The sequence below is a fragment of the Oryx dammah genome, unplaced genomic scaffold (genome assembly GCF_014754425.2).
Source record: "Oryx dammah isolate SB20612 unplaced genomic scaffold, SCBI_Odam_1.1 HiC_scaffold_13, whole genome shotgun sequence".
NCBI lineage: Eukaryota > Metazoa > Chordata > Mammalia > Artiodactyla > Bovidae > Oryx > Oryx dammah.
In genome coordinates, this window is record NW_024070197.1 from 46,853,998 (window position 1) to 46,873,324 (window position 19,327).

At 41.3% G+C, this 19,327-nt stretch overlaps 1 long non-coding RNA gene across 1 annotated transcript in view; it reads right to left on the minus strand.

The window, feature by feature from the left end:
- Positions 1–19,327, minus strand: part of LOC120872821 — a 62,929-nt gene that overhangs the window by 43,178 nt on the left and 424 nt on the right. The gene's annotated exons all lie outside the window — the stretch shown is intronic.

Consider the following 19,327-nt stretch of genomic DNA (forward strand, 5'->3'; position numbering starts at 1 on the left):
GGACTGAACCTGGATCTCCTGCATTGCAGGTGGATTCTTTACCATCTGAGTCACTAGGAAAGCCCCAATCTCATGATATATCTCAATTCCCCCAGCAGCGGTTTCTGGGAGGATGGAAAACAACTAGTCTCTATATTCTGTGAAAGAAAGTCACTCAGTTGTGTCTGACTTGTTGTGATCCCATGGACTGTATAGTCCATGGAATTCTCCAGGCCTGAATACCAAAGTGGATAGCCTTTCTTTTCTAGAGGGGTTCTTAACAACCCAGGGATCAAACCCAGGTCTCTCACATTGCAGACAGATTCTTCACCAGCTGAGCCACAAGTGAGGCTCAAGAATACTGAAACGGGTAGCCTATTCCTTCTCCAGCAGCTCTTCCTGGCCCAGGAATCGAACTGGGGTCTCCTGCATTACAGGCAGATTCTTTACCAACTGAGCTATCAAGGAAGCCTCTATTCTGTGAAAGTACCCATAATATTGGAGAAGAAAATGGTAACTCACTCCAGTATTCTTGCCTGGAGAATCCCAGGGACAGGGGAGCCTGGTGGGCTGCTGTCTATGGGGTTGCACAGAGTTGGACACGACTGACGTGACTTAGCAGCAGCAGCAACCCATAATTTACTCAAAGACAATGATGATGCTTTCTTCTCAACATTCTTTTCCAGAGGAAACAGCCAAGAACTGGTTATTTTTGTACAAGTCACCATATAGTTCAAAAGGATTATGGGTTATACTGCACAAATTCTTGAGGAGCATGGGACTCATTTCAAAGACAATTCTTACACCTACTTTCTTTAGAAGGCTAGATTTTAATGAGGAGGAGACAGAGGCTAGCAAGTAGCAAGAAATTTGCTGTGGCAGGAAATTTCCTTCTCAATATGAGGACACTTTTTAAGGCTGGTGTGTACAGTGAAAATGTACAGTGACATCCCAAAGGAGATATTGAGTAAAGTGAAAAGAAAAATGCTGGTGATGTATTGATTAAGCTTCATGTGCTGCATGTCTTCAGCTGCGCTCTCACACTTCACCAACGTGCTTGGTGCCCTCATGACTGATGCTTGAGAACAGCCTGAATGGGCTCTGTGGGGTGCTGGTTTCTGTGTGGTGCCAGTGGGAGCCTCAGCAGGAAAGGAAGGGGGAGAGTTGAGGCTTTTACACCTCTGGCTCTCTCCCTGAGGGCCTGTCCAGGGCAGACAGCATCTCTTACGGGGTCTTGGCTCTAGTCAGAGAGTGCTCTTTCAGACCTGGGGTGGTGACAACTGTTATTAGCCCTGAGGTACTGCTCTATACCCTGTCCATCCTTTATTCATTTCTCCTCCAATTACCCAATTTGATCATGCCATTTTTTGTTGTTGTTGCTGTTAAGATTCAGATATACCAACAAAGGAAGCTCTTAATTAGGTTCTTTGTGTCTTGAAAATTCTAGTGGACATATGCCACTCTTTTTGCACCTTCCTTAAATCCCTCACCCCCATCCTAACCCCCAACATGTGAGCTAACTTTCTTGTCTGGGGATTTCCCTACCTCATGGCTCTTAGTAAGAGATGGAGACCAACAACCACATGGAAGACATATGCTCATTTTCCCAGCCTCCCTTGCAGCTAGGGCTCAGACACGTGGTCCAGGCTCAACCAATCAGATGGAGCTCGACTCCTGTCAGGACTTAAGGCAAAGTGGACTTCAGAGAACCCATCTTGGCTGAGGTGGTGGCAGCGCTGGAAGTTTCCAGAGGGAGCAGCTGAGCCTAGTGTCAGGCTCGGGGTCCCGGGGGTGCATCTGAAGGAATGCACATATCGCAGTGGCAGCAAGTTGGTTCCCTGTAGAGTTTCTGTATTGCTCCTGCTTCTCATATTCTGCTCCTGCAATGCAGGAGATCCCAGTTTGATTCCTGGGTCAGGAAGATCCGCTGGAGAAGGGATAGACCACCCATGCCAGTATTTAGACCACCCACTCCAGTATTCTTGGGCTTCTCTTGTGGCTCAGCTGGTAAACAATCCACTTGCAATGTGGGAGACCTCGGTTTGATCCCTGGGTTGGGAAGATCCCCTGGAGAAGGGAAAGGCTCAGTCCAGTATTCTGCCTGGAGAATTCCACGGACTGTATATATAGTCCATAGGGTCTCAAAGAGTGGGACACAACTGCATGAATTTCACTTTCAGTTTCCTGCTTTTGGATTACCCAACATCTCTCTCTGTGGACCTCTCAGGACATCTTCAAGTAACCAAACAGTCTTCAATTCATCCCTTTCTTGCTTGAATGAGCTAGAGTTGGTTATACTGCTTGAAACTAAGAACTCTGTCTGATTGAAAAAAAAAACCAAGCCAATTCTGTGAGATTCTGGCATCCTAAAATCTTCATCTCATTTTAAGTTAAAAATAAATCCATGTGTGAGTATCTACTATGTTTCAATTATTGTGCTAGGTGTTACAAAGCTAATTAAAATGGAAAAGTAAATAACCATAATCAAATGATAAATACTACAATGGATCCTTCACATCTGAAGTACAGATGCAGAAGTGATTAATTCTGCCTAGGAGGATTCTGTAAAGTTTCTGTAAGATAGTGAGCTAAATAGAGGCATGGGTACAAGTAAGGAATAATATGAAATGTTTGGCATGTATAGAGGATGTAAGTGAGCTCAGAGAAGCTGGAGTAGAGCACAGTAAAGAGTCCACTGGAGGGAAGGCTGGGAAAGTGAGTCAAGGACCAGCAGCAAACCATCCGAATTTCATTCTCTAGGCAAGCAGGAGAAGCCACAGCCATAGGCTCTGGAAGATGTGTTGAAGAGGGCAAGAATAGAAGCAAGAAACCCATTTGATCTCACAAAGGGCTATGACCACAGCAGAGACCATAGTATTGAGAAGGCAGGTAGAGGCTTAAAAAGCATTTAAAAAATACAAGTGAGAGTCCCTGCTCTGCTAGGTGTGGAGAGCCAAGCAGGATTCCCAGATGGTCTTAAAGTTTTAGCTTGAAGGAGTGGGTAAGCAGCAACAATTCCTACTAATGTAGGATACTCATTGATTAGTATTACTTTGGTTGGTATGGAGGGAGAAAGTAACATGGCCCAGATTCTTTCTTAAGAATGTACTAATACATGTATTTTTATATGCTGGGGTTTTGCTTCTATCATTGCTACAAACAAAGGAAGGATAGAGTTGTTTCAAAGTTGGTTGCTATTATTTGATTTCCCTGCTATTTATGCGGCTATTCTATTTGCTATGGATATACCATAGCCTAGCCTTAAACTGCATGATCATCTGGAATGTCCCTGGGATGGCATTTAGGAAAATATAATGCTTTAGAAGGGCTAAAAGTAAGCTATTTAAATTCTCCCCACACCAACCTCTTTCTCACCTCTGGCATAAGGGTGACCTAGACACACTTATACCAAGCCCACTGCCAGATCCATGCTAGAACCTTTGGGAGGTCATTGGACCCCTGGGCCAACAGTAATTGTCTCTCTTGTTCATCTGCTGTTGACCATTTTCATTCCATTCCTGACCCTGACTTCTCCTACCAAGTGCAATTCTAGGAGCAGACAACGGCAAGCTTGGCTTCCCAATACACTCCCAATACAGCCTTTTTAAGTAAACTTACAAACTTCAAGAATGTAATTGGCTCTGCATCCCTGTGGTACTAAGCCTCATTCTTGATAGCATTTTGCCTTTGTTGTGAATAGCAAAGTTCTTCTGGTTGGCTTTTCATTAAGTGGACCTGGGGTTTGACAACATCTTTAGACTTGGATTCTAAAAAGGCACTACCACTGTGCACTTGGCTAAAGGAAACACATTTTACCAGTGAATGACTTTCACTTAAAAATTCTCCACCAGCACAAAAAGCTAAGGACATGCAGTGAGTACTATCCTACAACACTCCTCATTTCTGAAAGCACAACACGATGGCTGGTAGCTTTAGAGATGTTATTTGGAAACCAAATACAGAAAAAGTTTTGTTATTCCACACCTTACAGAATCAGAAGATGCATGGTCCTGTATTCATTTTTGCTCCCTTTTTGGACAATCACCTATAAGGTGGTATGATTCTCTACTAGGTCATGAGCTCCCTGAGGACAGGATAAGCTTCTAATCTATATCTAAATTTACATGGCACAATGAATGTTACATGGCTGGGATCAAATAAAAGTTCACTGAATTAATCTATAATATATGGCAAGAGAACTCACACCAAGAGGGGATTTCAGCCACAGCAACTGGGCAAGTGAAACTGCTGTGCCTCTGGCAGAACTAGAGGCAGAGTCAGTGACTATCACCATGCAATATGAAACTCCCAAATGAACGGAGAAACCAGACTCATGGATAAGTAATGCACTCATCAAAGCAACAGTGTCTTAAGAGACTTTTTTTAAGTCAAAACTATGCCACATAAGCAATGAAATATGAATGTTGACCATGTGAATGAAACTTAATACTGTCAAAAATTTTATGACAAACTTTATTTGATACATATTCAGTGACATGCATAATCATTATTATGCAGGACCGTAATCAGGCATTAGTAAGTGCCTATTGGGACTTCCCTGTAGCTCAGATGGCTAAAAAATCTGCCTGCAATGCAGGAGACCTGGGTTCGATCCCTTGGTCAGGAAGATTCCCTGGAGAAGGAAATGGCAGCCCACTCCAGTATTCTTGCCTGGAAAATTCCATGGACAGAGGAGCCATGTGGGCTACAGTCCATGGGGTTGCAAAAAGTCAGACATGACTGAGCGACTAACACACAACAATGACTTAAGAATCCTTACTTGTGTTTAGCCAAACGAATTGCTTAGCATTTCCTCTCTTCTTAGTAATTCTCCACACCTACCACATCCATCAGTTGTTTAGTCGCTAAGTTGTGTCTGACTCATTGTGACCCCATGGACTGTAGCCTGCCAGGCTCCTCTGTCCACGGAATTTTCCAGGCAAGAATACTGGATGGGGTTGCCCTTTCCTTCCCCAAGGGATCTTCCTGACCCAGGGATTGACCCTGTGTCTCCTGCATTGGCAGGCAGATTCTTTACAATCAGTAATGATGGGCTTCTCTGATGCTCTGAATAATTTAATCCTCGATGCACAGATACAGAAACCCTTACTAAGCAGGTAAGGCTCTCCACACTCCCTCTACTATCCGAGACACCTGAAGCAGAAGCATATGGGTGCTCTGCCCATAGAACTTGACCACCTTCAATGTATTCCAACTCTGATTGCTGGATGTCTGCTGTTGGGAGGTGGGTCACTGGGGAAATGGAGAATGTTCTCTGGCTTCCTGACAACTTGGAAGAGAGTAGAGGCCTTCTGGCTTGAGCAGAAAGGGGAGAAGAGAGAGTGAGCTCAGGCTAAGAGTCCCATTGCTCAGGATGCCTGATGTGCGACAACTATACAGTCCAAGTGTCTTGAGCAATAGGTCTCTGGGGATCCTGATGTTGAGATCAACTCCCAGCTCATTCTTCTCAGGGAGGAAGCCAGGATATTTCAGAGGCTTTCATCTTATAGTTAGAGCAAAAGTTAGGCACAGCCAGCCATACTAAAGTCTAAATGACTCATAGATTCTTTTCTATTTTTATGGTGGGGGAGGTGCTTAAGAACACAAAGGCACTAATAAACTAAAATGGGAAGGAATGCCCCTGTCAAATAAAAGGCAGAGAAGGGGGAAGGCAGCAGTGCCAAAGACCAAGCCCCTCTCCTAGATCTGGCCAGCAGCTCTGCCTATTACAACTCTGGGGCTGGAACGGGGACAGAGATGCTGCATATGGGGGTATCCCATGCCATTCCTGCCGCAGTGGGCGGCAGCGTGTAGGGGTCCCTGATCAACACAGCCACCCACAGAGTGTTAAATTCCAAGCCAGAAACACAAAGGTAGACAATACACCCTCACTAGTGTCAGAAGTCTGAGCAGTAGCAGTGCAGGAAAGGGTTACACATAGAGCTCATGGTCCAGTGCCACTGCTCATCATCCTATATTTTGGTGGGTCACCTGCAATAGATTGACACTGATTTTGCCATCTGTGAAACAGGGGTGCAGAATCCTGCATATCTCAGAGTTGATACAGGGCTCATGTGACGCATCTCTGGGAAAGATGTGCTGTTTAATCGTCTAACGGGTTGAAATCACTGTTTAACATGTTGCAGCTGAACTTAGGCAGTCTATTTACTCTTGGCTTCCCCATCCGTGAAGAGATTTTCAAAAATCATAAAAAATTATGGTCATAAGTTTTGCATAGTCCTAAGACTATACGTAAGCCTTCCATAGTCATAAGACTGTAAGACTATTACAATGATTAATTAACAATTTGTCATCGTTGTTTAGTAGCTAAGTCGTATCTGACTCTGCAATCCCACAGACCGCAGCCCATCAGGCTCCTCTGTCCATGGGATTTTCCAGGCAAGAATATTGGAGTGGGTTACCATTTCCTTCTCCAGGGGATCTTCCTGACTCAGGGATTGAACCCCTGTCTCCTGCATTGGCAGACAGATTCTTTACCACTGAGCTACCGGGGAAGCCCAATGCATGTAGAGAATTTAGCTTGATCTTTGGTACTTATCATATTAACTACTAAAAGCAATATGTAAAATACAGAGTACTATCTAGATGTTTAAGGCATTGAAAATAAACTCGTTGCTTGCTGCCATAGTCCTGAGTCCTTTCAGAGGGCTAAAGTCAGAACAGAAAAGGTTCATGATTTGGCTGTGTAAGCATGGCATGCTTCTCTTTGCTCTGGATACAGTGGGCTTACCCTGTTATTAAAACTTGTTTAGTGGATATTGAGCTGCCAAGAGGCCTAACATTTAGTGCCAGTTATTAGATTAAATATTTGCTCAGAATGGTATTTGAATTGCCAGGTTCTAGATGTTTCTGGTTGGTAAGGTCTCCTTCGTATTTTGTACAGAGGCTAAAAGTGATAGACTGACTACAGAACAGATGCGCCATTTCTCAAAGGATATTAAAGCCATGGTTCACTATAACATTGTGCCTGGTGGCACAGAATTTAAAGAGTAAACTGAACTTTATTTGGTGAAGAAATATTGAGTGGAAGAGATAGGACTTTATTTTAGGTATTTTTCACGATCCAATCATTCTGGCTTAAACACATAGGACATTGTTGTCATTCTCTTTTCCCCTTACTTTCAGTAGGCTGAATGTACTTTTCTGATTTAAGAGTTTTTGATTTCTAAGTACCTTTTGATTTAGAGTTTACTAACAAAAGAAGATATCATAATATAGCCAAACCAGTGTTAAGAATTATAAAACAATTTATAAAATTATAAACTAAACACACAGATGTGACTATGCTAACTTTTGCTAACATATGCTTACCCATGCTCTCTTATTTATTTTTATTTTTTTAAATTTTTTATTTTTACTTTATTTTACTTTACAATACTGTATTTGTTTTGCCATACATTGACATGAATCCACCACAGGTGTACATGCGTTCCCAAACATGAACCCCCCTCCCACCTCCCTCCCCATAACATCTCTCTGGGTCAACCACTTGTAAAAGAATGAAACTAGATCACTTTCTAACACCACACACAAAAATAAACTCAAAATGGATTAAAGATCTAAATGTAAGACCAGAAACTATAAAACTCCTAGAGGAGAACATAGGCAAAACACTCTCCAACATAAATCACAGCAGGATCCTCTATGATCCACCCCCCAGAATTCTGGAAATAAAAGCAAAAATAAACAAATGGGATCTAATTAAAATCAAAAGCTTCTGCACAACAAAGGAAAATATAAGCAAGGTGAAAAGACAGCCTTCTGAATGGGAGAAAATAATAGCAAATGAAGCAACTGACAAACAACTAATCTCAAAAATATACAAGCACCTTATGCAGCTCAATTCCAGAAAAATAAACGACCCAATCAAAAAATGGGCCAAAGAACTAAATAGACATTTCTCCAAAGAAGACATACGGATGGCTAACAAACACATGAAAAGATGCTCAACATCACTCATTATTAGAGAAATGCAAATCAAGACCCATGCTCTCTTCATGGGCACATTCCTTCATGCTAAGGTTCTAACATAATATGAAAATAAGGCAGATGCATTTTTGAAATCAAAACAGGACTAAAACAAAAACACATGTTCAGCAAAATCTTAGACATCTCAAACTCATGATGAACTAAATTTTAAATTTTAATAAGTTTTTTAGGTTAGTTTGCATGTTGGGTGCTTCTTGATCTCTGGGGACTTATGGATCTACGCTACACAACAATCGCAGGACACTTTCCAAAGTTACCCATCTCAGCGCATCAGAGGAGGAAAGGTCATATTCCATGTATATTCTATGTTTTTACGCCGTGTGCTCAGAACATCTATGGAAATGAGCCTGGTATTTAGAAGATGATTTAGAAGTGGTGTCAGAGATGTGTCAGGCTAATCAGTTTGCGACTGTAAAAAGAACACTGATCGGTACAGAAGTGGGACGGGAAAGGGGCAACAGAATAAAGGACGTCTTGTTAGGTGATAAGAAAGAAGCACTAATAGTGTATCTCAATAAGATGAGCTTTAAAAATATCTGAACTTAAATCTTCAAAATGACAAGGAAATATAAACGATTCACAAATAAACCCAACAGGTCAAATCCTATTAAATGCCCAACTGAGAAGTTCAGTGAGTTCACGCTCTGTATTTAAATCCACTGGCTCACTCTGCACAGTTTCTGCTTACTTCTCAGAGTGTTATTAATAAAAGTTTTGCAAAAGGACATATTGGCAAACTGTACATGTCTACTTCTAGGTACCATCATGTAACCTGGTACAAAGTTCCAGGTTCTTCCTGCAGTTAAAAAATGTGGATGGTGTAAAAACTAGAAAAAGCAACATCCTACTGCTATGTTCTGACCAAGTTTAAAACATGTGAATTTCACCTTTATCCAGTGAAAGGTTAAAACCTAGATATTAAAAGGTAATGCAGTAGTAATAACTCATTTCCCCAAATGTCAGATCACAAAAGTTATCACTTATGTAACTGCTTGTAGTTTATTCCTTTGCTTTCTTCTTTTCTCTGTGCATTAAAAAAAAATTATTTAATTGGCGGATAATTTTTTTACAATGTTGTATTGGTTTCTGCCACACATCAACATGAATCAGTCTGTGTTCCCTCCCTCTTGAACCTCTCTCTCTCTGTGCCTCTTTGTAAAAATGTTTTAAAAGTGGAAATGTAATTGTCATGTGAACAGCTGTAGAAATGATTAAAAGGTATGGAAAGCATAACATGAATACCGATAATCTGTTTCTGACAGTAATATATGTGGGACACTATTTAGAGGCATCTCATATATATTTTTCTTCCTCATTTAGGAGGGAGAAGAAAAAAATGGAGAGAGGCTTATCATCTTCGAAATTTTAAGATCTGAACTTCGTTGCATAATAGGAAAAAAATTAAAGTTAATTAGATATTAAGCTAACCCCTGGCTAGAAACATCATTGGATACTTTGGATACAGCAGGGGCACCTTTTTAGAGGTGCAATGTTGCAAGAGAAAGTGGGGAGGTTTTTAGAACTTGGGGGACAGAAAATAATGCCACCTCTGCCAGCTGAATGGGCTTCGGCAAATACATCTGCCAGACTACATTTTGACATCCAAAAATTTGACATAATAACTACCTGAAAGCCTCACGTTGAGGGGATTATTTGTCTGTTAAAGGTTTACTGGTTTTTAAATAGATGGCACTGTGCAAATGAAGCTATTGCTTTGCACGGTCAATTGTCAAATACACTATTTAAAATACTATTTAATTCTATCCGACTTCCATACCTATAGGCTCCTAATGGTCTTTTCAATGGCTAAGGGTTTATGAATAAGACAATTTTCCTTCCGGGATTCACCTGATGCTTTTCTTAAACATGAAACCTCGAGTCCAACCCACAAAATAATGCCTTGATTAAAGCAATGTACATTATAAACGTTATCCTAATTTCTAAGATGTCAAACATCAATCATAAAAGAGAACTACTTCTGAAAGAGATGTATGTGTGCTGGGAAGAAAAGATTTCTGTTTCTAATTACAGATGATTCACTGATGAATGCAAATCCTAGCCTGTCTGAGAAGCACTGCTATGACCATCCTCAGGTGTGGTTTGCTGGTTTAGGAACAGGGAAAATGGTAACAGCGGACAGTAGGTGGACCTTAATATTGCTAAAAGGGAATTCTCTTTCAAGGCATTAAAAAAGTTGCATGAAAACACTTTTATTGAAGTTTATAGAAAGCTAAAAAAACCCCATAATCCTAACCAAAGACAGTAACTAAAATGCTGACTAATATATTCTACCAGTCATCTCCTATAAATAGTTCATAGAAATTTCATAATTCCTGTACATACATCCTATAAATATAATTTTGCATGTGGTCTTCCCATTTAATATCAACAGACTTTAAAGGGCAGTAACTTGGAAACTGTCTCAGATATGTGGTGAAATCCGTTTCAATTGAAATAATTTAATGGACAATAGAAATATCATGAAAAGGCCCTATTTTTTCCCATATCTTTGTTGAGTGGAAACAAAGATTCTTAATTAGAATGAGTGGGAATAACCAAACTAATTTAGGCCTCTATTTATCCTCTAGTTTAAAAAGGTAGCCACACCTAGGAACAATATTATAGGGGAATTAAGGGGAAAAAAAAACCCCACAAACTTGTGTCAATTTGCAGTAAGGTCGTTTCCTTAGACTACCAAAGTACATTTATATACCAGCTCCATGCTTCAGGCTTAAAATGAATCTCTCTGAAGCAATGACAGACTTTTTGCCAAGTGACTAGGATATAAACACCGTTTTGGTCAGACAGTGAGACATATGCTATGAAGAAAACAGGTTCAAACTAGGCAAGTGGGTTTCTCTAGAATAAATGAGAGACAGCTCATGCAAACAGCTTCATCTTCAGAGCTTCATGTCTCCGCTGGTGTGAAGTCTTTGCTTCTTCCACGGGGGACGGTGGCACCCTGTTTTCCTGATTCCTTACACTAATGAACTGCTATAAATTTGTTTGCGATATGCCAGAGAGCCCTAACTTCAGCCTTCAGGTAATGCTGAGGATGCAGCCTACATTCTAGACTCACCTTTTGCCAGGTGTACTCTCAGCACTGTGGGCGATTTCCAGGGGAGAATATTCTATTTAAAGAACTACTGTCCCAGCATAACACAAAGAAATCACTTAGGAAGATGCAAGAGCCAGGGAAAGCTTTCAATGATGTTTACACAAGCACAATGTCAGGGCCTCCCTTTCCGGTTCCCTGAGAGGATGGGGAGGAGAGAGCTCATTTGTGACGAAAGGCATATGAGAAAGTACTCAAGCAGCCATGGGAGTGGGAAAATGGAAGTTCTTCCCAAGACAAGTGCACAGACACTCCTTGAGCCCAAGAGTGTGCTGTGTGACCAGGCACTAACATAAAGGAGGGAGGGAGCGAAGGAGCCTAAAGCAGAAACCCAGGCTCTGTGTACCCTATTTTTTACTGCAAGCACAGATATCAAATTCTTCTCCTAGCATGTTTTAAAATGGAATATCTTTAAAACAAGACATATTTAAAGGGCACATTAAAATGTATTTTAAAAACTTCCCACAGATGAACACCAAGCCGACCATTCTCCATTGACAAAATATGCCAAGGCAACATGATAATTACCTTCACCTTTCACTGATGGGCAGCCAGATTCCCAGTCCTCAAATTTGCTTACATTTAAAAATGGAAATAGGCTTCCCATGTGGCTCGGTTATTAAAGAATCTGCCTGCAGTGCGGGAGACCTGGGTTCGATTCCTGGGTTGGGAAGATCCCCTGGAGAAGGGAAAGGCTACCCACTCCAGTATTCTGGCCTGAGGAATCCCATAGACTATATAATCCATGGGGTCGCAAAGAGTTGGACATGACTGAGTGACTTTCACTTCAAAAATGGAAATGACAACATACAGTTTATAATGTTGATGATTTTCCAATTAAATCTCATGATAGGAGAAAAATTAATGTCAGTAAAACAAAAAGATAGCCAACTCCTGAGTTGTGTGATGTTTTAGCAGGACAAAAAACTGTGGTCTCATAACTGTGTGACCCAATGACATCAGAGTGATTTAGCTTTAGTATTACAGGGATAAACTCATAATGAGAAGAACATGGCTGTCACAACATCACATCTCTCCCACAGATAAGTTTGGCTGGTGGTGTTCCCTGATGTATCCCAGGCAACCACAATAAATACCTGTTAGTATTTGAGGTGGTCAGTTCACATCAGTTGAATGAATAAAGAAAGAGGAGTGCATGGTATGCCTGTGAAACTGCGCCAACTGTATGTATCGTGGTACATTAGGCATTGTTTTAAATTTGGGAATGAGGACTTCCCACGGACTATATCTACTGAAATCAAACAAAGACATTCTTCCTTGGACTTCTATGTGGCAAGAGAATAAAAAATCACTGGCACAGAGCCAGGGGGAGTGGCTGGCTCACGTCAAGAAAAGTCTGGAGCAAGCATGGGGCAGTGGGGCTTGCACCTGGGCATCTCCTTCTAGAACTACCTGGGCACCTGACAAGGAGGAGAGCAGAGGCACACACGGGCTGGAGAGCCCAGGCCAGGTGTAGGCTAATCACATGGGTGGATTAGCTCACTCCATCCTGAAAACCAGCCTTTAAGGTAAATACTGACTGTTATTCCTGCTTTGCGAATGAGGGAGCTAAAGGCGGATTATCCCTTATAAAAGGATTCTTGCCTATGAAGTGCCACTAAGTTATTTCAATTGAAACAGATTTCTTGACTATGAGGCACCCACTAAATTATTTCAATTGAAACAGATTTCTTGACTATGAGGCACCCTGATTTTAGAGCCTGTGTGAGAGGCACTGTCTTAGAGGAACGTACCCTCCCTGGGCTTTCCAGGTGGTGCTAGTGGTAAAGTATCTGTCTGCCAATGCAAGAGTCGCAAGAGACGCAGGTTCGATCCCTGGGTTGGGAAGATCCCCTGGTGGAGGGCTTGGCAACCCACTCCAGTATTCTTGCCTGGAGAATCCCATGAACAGAAGGGACTGGTCTACAGGGTTGCAGAGTCAGACACAGCTGAAGCGACTTAGCACACTCCCTGGGCCTCAGTCTGCAAAATGAAAGCAGCTGACTTATAAGAATTACTGTTCAATATTGAGGTTCAAAATACTCCAGGATGAAGACACAAAATCCCGATCTTTATTGATCTAAAAAGGCCACAGAGGTCTCACTGCATTAATACCCTATCATCTTGATGCATTAAATAGTAGGACCAATTTCATCATGAGGACAGAAGAACATATTCCTGCAATTTTACAATATACTGACAAAATCAGATAAATTTCAATACGTCTATAATTACTTAGAACATATCAGCATGTTACTACAATAACCAAAAGAAACAGGAATTTAACTAGCCTATTCTCCTAGACCAGTAAACACCAGAATTGAATAGGTATCCTAACTTTTATTGCCATCTGTGAATAGCTTACTTCCTAATTGCTCTATATTTCCTAACTAGCCTTTAATACTGTTTTGGTAAGGACTTCAAACAATACTGGGCAGCAGGTATGAAATGGATAGCTAAGTTGAATGGATGACTTAAAGGATTCCCTCATAAGTACCTATATATTGAAACATATTTTATTATGGCTTGCTTTCAAACTGTTGTTTTAAAACCTAAAACATTACCTATTTCAGAGAATAACAGTAAAGCCCTTATTTGTTAAGAAATACAAGATAAAAATTTTAAAAGTGAATAACAGTAATTACCATGCTTTTCAATAAGAAAATCACATTTCATTTTCATATCTTAAAAGGTTTTTATATTTTAAAAACTCAAAAATAATTTTATGAACTCACAGAGTAATACTGTATTTTTCTCAAGCTATTAATATATCCTTATACTGTAAACATTGGAGGTATTTTACTTGGAGTATTTGCTTTTTTAAGATATGCTTCTTTTGATTTTTTTCATGTTAACATTCTGAAAACAGTACAGTTACATTTATCAGCATTTAATTTTTAAAGCTCAAGATGAATAGTTTTGTTTGAAATATCTAACTTGGTAACATCACACACCTAAAATGAATTCAAATTGTGTCAGGGTTTTAATTCATACTGACTTTTAATATGACCCAACTAGTTACTAAGCAGCCAACATTTCCACAAGAGGATAAAATATATCAAGTCTGTTGCTTCTGAAGGTGAAGCAAGATGTAGTAATGATACAGCCTATCACTGAGATCCCAGAAGGAAACAGAATTAAACTCAGTTTGAATGGAGGGATTTTAATGAAGGGACAACCTACAGAGGTGTTGGCAGGGTCTAGAGAATCAGCAGAAGATACTGAGAACCCAGAGAGTGGCAAACCTCCTATCCTCAGTCTGAAGATACAGGGAGAGGGAAGAGTATCACAGGAGGGAGAGCTGGAGCCCAGGAAGGCAGGAGGGGTGCTGGGCAAGAAGATACAATCTTGGAAGGGGGCTGGAAGAAACACCCCAGCTTCTCTCTCCCCCTGTCTCTGATCCCCTACTTGTGCCTTCCTTCTGCTGGCCAAACCAGAAGCCAGATGGAAGGAGTCAGCTTTTAGGGGCAAGAACAGCAAAGAGGAAAGGGAATGGCTCCAGGGAGGGGCTGGGGGCCAGGGCTGGGGAGGCAAAAAGCACTAGGAAACTCAATTACGTCACTGTCCCTGGGGTGTGACTCTGGGTGGCAGGATGAAGTGTGAGCCTCTGATCTCATTTCTCAGAAGTCTACCAGGAAATACCATTTTGGGAAAATAATTTGTTTTAAAAAAATACAAAACCCTCTTGTTCTTCTGCATTCCTCCCCCTCTTCAAGTTTTATTTAAATCTTTCCTTTCGTTTACCTCCTAGTAACACAGAGGTATTTGGTTCAACCAGCCCTCTGGTTGGCAGACTTTGTTTCTATCCTGAGAGCCTTCTGAACTGTAGGAAATCTTTGAACAACTGTCAAGATCTGGGAAATTTCCCTAAGATCCCTATTAAAGTTGGTGATAACTTTTCCCAAAAGTCAACCCAGCCTCCCATGGATGATAGCATTCATCATTTCTTTGGTAAATGTCAAATGCATTTGAAGTAAAACTTGAAGTATTTAGTTTGAATGTTCTCTAATCTATTAATTTTGTACATGTGCATAATTTTTGTGTAACTTCTGGTTATAGGGCAACTGTAAACAAAGACAGGGACTAATCAAAGCTACACTGTAAGAACACATACTAAGAAGCCTTCTCAGCAGAACCAAAAGTTCTTAAGTGGAGGTTCCCTGGGGTGCAGCCCTGACCACGGTCAAATATGAAGTCTGGGGTCGGGGGGACAGAGATCACAGATGATTCATCTTTGCAGTAGCCAAGGCCCTAAAACAGTGTCTTGCACATCTCATGCACTTGATAAATGTTTGTTGAATTGGCTGAACCTTCATTTGTCCCATAATCACTACCCAAAAAGCACACAGATAATTACTTCTTGGAAAAATTCCAACAACTAGTGTTTGATGTCACCTATGTGGTTTCTCTCTCAAGAGCAGTTCTGTAGGATTACATAATTTTATGTTTCTTTCTTCCCCTTTTGGCCTTAATGTAATACATGTGAATAACAGCTTTATACAAAATTCCTACCAGCACAACCACAGCAGATTCAAGGCATCATTTTAAAGATGATGCCAGCATCTTTCAATTTAGCAGATGCAATGGCTAGGGAAATGCATAATTTGGTATTAACTAAAGAGCTAAAGATATTTAATTTAGAATCATTCCCACATTTTGTAGTCTATATTGAAATATTAACTTGAAATGACCTTGACCACTGTAATCCTAAATTTAACACTCTTTAGAACAAAATAGCCTTTCTCTTCTGCTTTATGGGCAAATGAACTAAATGCTAGGAAATGGTACTGCCTGGGCCTTTGAACCAAGGCTAAAAGAGATGAAATGCTATCTGATGTGTATAAACATTAGAGAACCCATTCTGAGTTAATAAAAGGATGAGTTTGTTTCATATCCTGTGACACAATATTCCCTCTTTTCTGAAAATGCTCTCATTTCAACAATAGGGGGTTGTTATTTTTTTTCTCCTCCAGGGTAGGGGTAGAGGAATCAAGATAGCTGTTATATTCCTTTATTAAAATGCATTGTGACAAAAAAATTCAGAGTGTGGATGGGAAACAAACCTTGACTTTACCAAAACATAAAGCTGCATTTAGGGCAGCAGGTAAAGGATTAACAGCAACAGTACAAATTCATTATTTGCAAACTCGACATTCCCTAAATCTCTCTAACACATTGCTTTAAAAGCCTCAGACAGATGATTTTATAATGCTTTACCAACATTTCAACACCTGAAAAACCTCAACAAGTCAAACCTCTAGTCTTAAAATTTCAGACATGACCTCACTCAATTCTTTCATTTTTTATTGCTCAAATTCTCATTTGTTTTCATTAATCAATGAAAAATGAGGAATTTTACATACCTATACACAAAGTAGATTTTCATTTTTTAGGAGCCTAAGAAATGAAAAGGAAGAAAAAAAAAACACAACAAAATGCTGCCACAGAAATATTTTAAAACAGAATGTTAATTATTTATACTTATCACAGCTCTACCATTCAAAGTGCATTCAGACTTCAAAACAAACCCTTTAGTAACATCAGTGCTGATAGTACCTGACTGCAGGTTTAGCTGAAATCTTGAGGATCCCCAAGGACCAAGATAAACACATATATACTGTTCTGGCTATTTCATCACTCTTCATCATTATTCTTTTGGGGTGACATATATTGCAGTTGACCCTTTGAGAGGGACTAAAATAGACATGTATTGTTCCTGCTTGCCCAGCGTCCTTTCTCTAATTTTTCTTTGGAGAACTCCTCTACTCCAGATAATGTGGATCTGACATCAAACCCCTTTCTGAAGGAAGACATCTGAATCCAAGCTTAGTCAATGGAACACTCTATTCTTCATGTTCAGGGAGGGGCAAGTGACTGACACCCCTGTAAGACCAGCTCTACGACTTTTGCAGAAAATATTGAAGAAACAGTGCTATCCATCCTTTCCTTGCTCTGAGTTGGCAGAGGATCTATTGGGCTCTAAGTCAAAACTAGAAAACAGATCCTGATAACCTTGCCTGATGCAGCCAACAACGCTATAACAGGTAAGACCTACCTGTAGGCTTTTTCATCAAATGAGTGAAGTCCTTTATACTTAAGCCAGTTTGAATTGGTTTTGTCACTTGCAGCTAAAAGAATCCTGAGTGTAACAATGTGACAATATTTAAAATAAACATGACTGGTTTTGAGGTTTCTCCTCCTCCTATACATTATCACATTTCATCTCACAGTTCAGGAAAGCATATATCCATTAACATTAAATTCATTATTTTTAAACACATAGGATGTGGAAGAGGGACAAACAATGCCAGGGGTGCGATCATTCCGAAATATGGTGGTCAGGGAAGTCTTCCTTAGGTGGAAGAAAAGTGGGGATGACATATTTCAGAGAACTCAATTGTTATCCATCAAATGAATGAATAAACAGTTTATAGCAGAGCCAGGAGTGATCCTTATATTAATTCCCTAATTGATAAATTAGGAAGCTTCTGCAGTATCCTAGGCCAGATATGATGAAGCCCAGACAGACTCAAACAAATAGGACATAAAGTAGAGTCAAGTTAGATGTGAGGCTCCCTAGGTGGTACATGTTGTCACTGGCATAGGATAAGAGACAGAGTTTGGGTGATAAAGGGAAGGAGACAAAGTATGGATCAGTTAAATATGCCTGCAGGATATCTAAAGGAGAGCGATCCAGCAGGCCCTTAGAATGGTAGGCCTGGGATGCAGGTAGGCTGAGACTGGCCATACAAGATCCCCAGTGGCATAGGGATGGCAGTTCCGGCTTGGGCAACGCCCACGAGAGCCTCCCCAACGAAAGAAGAGGAGAAGGCTGGAGTCCACCATCTCTCTCTAGATAATCTCAGTCCTGTTTGTGAGCTCCATGAGAACGGGCTTCCTCACCAGACAGCCTTCAGTAAATATCTGTGGAATATCGGAGTGTGTAGACCCCGGGCACTGAGCACATGCTGTTGATTCTACACGGGTATTTCTCCAGGTACTCTCCACTGCTGGGGCTGCCAGGCTCCGCGGCTATACAGAGTACAGTGTCATTATTCAGATCTCACCTCCTAAATTAGTTCATGCTCTCACATTAGGTGTAATCATAGCTGGCAACGCTTTCTGGGGATGTCTCAAACAGATCTGACTTGAAAAAACAGTTTTCTGTCAATTAACTTGAAGTAGAATTGTTGCTCTTCCCCCGCCCCTTCTCTTTCTCCTGGGCGAACCCAGTGACCCCAGCAGGCAGGCATCCCAACAGAGGCGAGGTTCCGAGATGGGTACCCCAGATGAGTCTTTAAACAGCTATCTAAGTCTCACAGACACAAAGCTGAAATGTGCGGCTGTTGGCCATTCCAAAGCAGTCTTCCTGCGTAGGGGAGAGCCTACCCGAGGAGGCGGCAGACCCCGCCGGCGGCGAGCCGGGAGACCGAAAGGAGGTGCTGTCAGCCCGCGATCCAGGTTTGTCCAGATCCCCGGGCTCGCGCCTGGCCGCCGCCTGCCGCACGTCTGCTTTGGTTCGGTTGAGCATGCGGGTTCAAAGTCGCCCGGCGGGGACCCAAGCGCCAGGTGCTCCGGGGGACAGCATTCCCGCCCGCCTCTCATTCGGGTCCGAAGCCTCTTGCCTTGGACTTGACAGAGAGGTCTGATCGCCCTCCAGCTTCCACCTAATGGCAGGTTAACCGCTTGCATTCCACGCCTTTCCTCTTACCACCTCTGTAGCTCCCCTCTCTCTGTCACTTAGCAAAGCTGTGTTTTACTGTGTTGACTACGTGTGTGTAAAGCTCTAAGTTAACGCGTGAGGTAAAAATTCATTAGCCTTGAAATTTCAAAATCACCCTTGAAAAATCGCCCATAAATCACAAGATTTGGTGTCTATATGCAAGGCAATAGTATGTAAGTACACGTGGACAAATCATGCCACAAAGGTGCACAGTAAATAAAATGAGGATGCAAAGTATAAAATTTTGAGTGCAAAAGATTAAAATGGTATCAGGGAAATGAACCTGTCTGCGATGCCACTGTACTTGCCAGTGCCTCCTGCACTAGACTGTAAGAGGCACGAAGGCAGGCCTCGTCCGATTTTGCTCATCACTATGTCCTCAGCGCCTGGAAGCCTGGCACTTCGGGTCCACAAGTGTTCAATGATCTATCTCGAATAAATGAAATAAAGAATAAATGAGTGCACGCTCGATCCGACTCCGCGACCCGCAGAGTGAGCAC